Source organism: Equus przewalskii, chromosome 11, assembly GCF_037783145.1.
Source record: "Equus przewalskii isolate Varuska chromosome 11, EquPr2, whole genome shotgun sequence".
Taxonomy (NCBI): Eukaryota; Metazoa; Chordata; class Mammalia; order Perissodactyla; family Equidae; genus Equus; species Equus przewalskii.
Genome location: NC_091841.1, coordinates 20,995,421 through 20,997,360, shown reverse-complemented (window position 1 = coordinate 20,997,360; position 1,940 = coordinate 20,995,421). Strand labels below are relative to the sequence as shown.

The following is a 1,940-nucleotide window of genomic DNA, read 5'->3' as shown; positions in this document are numbered from 1 at the left end:
GTCAATATTTGTGGGGTGAATAATTGAAAGTGGGTAGTGGAAGACATGAATGGGTTTCACCTTAAATAGCATCACCGATAGGTCCCCAGCACGTACTATAGGATCAGCCTCTTTTAAGATGCCATGGTATCCATAGATGCCCATTTGTTTTCCACATTAAGTTGATCTCTTGCCATTTTGAGAAAGTGATATTTAAAATCTATCTTTAAATTTGAGTGTTGTCTCATCCTTATAGAATTTAAACCCTTTCTGAATGCCGTAGTTGTTTCTTTGGTTTCCTCATGGCTGACTTCATTTCCTGATTTCTCAGGGTGTAGATCATAGGATTGAGCAAAGGAGAAATGATAGTGAAGTTGAAAGAAATGGCAGTATCTGTGGGGAAGGCAGTGAAGATCCGGGTATAGATATAGATGCAGGGCACAAAGTGCAGGGTCACCACAGTGATATGTGAGGTACAGGTGGAGATGTCTTTCCTCCTGCCCTCTCCAGTATGAGATCTCAGTATCATCAGGATGACTGTGTAGGATATGAGGAGAAAGAAGAATATAAACCAGCTGAGTTATCCATTATCAGAAATCATCAGGAGCTCCAGAGTGAAGGTGTCAGTGCAGGTAGGTTTGAGCACCTGGGGGACATCACAGTAGAAAGTGTCAAGAACTTTGGATCCATAGATGGGGGGGGGGCAGCAACAGGGAAAACTGCATGATGGAGTGGACAAAGCCTCACACACAGGAGGCCACAATCAGGCTAGTGCATTGTCCCCTACTAATGACAGTCATATGATAGAGGGGTTTTGAGATGGCTATGTAGCAATAAAATGCCATCACAGAGAGAAAAAACATCCACACCTCCCAGAAGGTGGAAGAAGAACATTTGAGTGACACAGCCATTGAAGGAGATGGGTTTTCTCTCTGATAGAAGAAGGAGCTGTGATGGAGGAAAAGTGGATGTCAAGAACAGATAGACTGTGGAGCAGGAAGTACATGGGAGTGCGAAGGTGAGATTCGCAGGTAACTGTAACCATGATGAGGAGGTTTCCCATCAGAGTTGTCACATACACCAAAAACAAGAGGACAAATAAGACCCAGCTTAGTTGTTGAGACTGCATAATTCCAAGGAAAATAAATTCTTTCACTGTGGTATAATTTCCCTGCTCCATTTGGTCACAGATCCTTTTTGAAAGGAGATCTTTGCAAGAAATAACAGTGCAGTTAAAGAAAGTGTTGTGAAATCTACTGCTATCTTTTCTGTCACTTGAGTTTGGTGTTTTCCTGGGGAGGAAATTCGTTTTCTATGTATGGTTTGTGCCTGCAATTCTGTATGCTTCCAGTAGATGGAAGAGGACCCAGGTTTTTGACTCAGTCATCCAAACAGGTCGGTTCTATCTATCACTGTGGCCACTGAAATGCAGGTGACAGGTCTGTGAACCTATTCAATTGTACTTTTACTCTAAAATATGACACAAAGTAGTGAATAATAAGCCTAAGTTTGACATGAGGAACTTTGGTTCACAATAGACACCATCATGAGAATTAAAAGATAACCCACAAATGGGAAGATATTTACAATATATGTAGCTGAGAGAAGATTCACACCCAAAATATATAAAGAACTTCTACAAATCAGTAAAAAGAAGATAGATGAACAAACTGGAAAATGGAAAAAGACATGAACTAAAACTTTACAAAAGAGGATATTTAAATGCCAATTCAATTTCATTCATTATCAGGAAAATGCTTATTAAAATTACAGCAAGAAACTACAACCTACGTACCAAATGGCTAAACTGAAAAAGATGAAAAATACCAAGTGATGGTGAAGATGTGGAACAATTGGACCTTTCATTAGTCTGCTAGTGAGTGTGTAAAATTGGCATAACCACATTGCTGTTTGATGGTATCTGCTAATATTATGTATCTATATCTTTATCTGTAGATATA

General features: G+C 39.7%; 1 pseudogene; it reads right to left on the bottom strand.

The window, feature by feature from the left end:
* Positions 1-238: 238 nt before the first annotated feature.
* On the bottom strand, positions 239-1,159 carry LOC139074597 (olfactory receptor 4D9-like; annotated as a pseudogene).
* Positions 1,160-1,940: the final 781 nt, after the last annotated feature.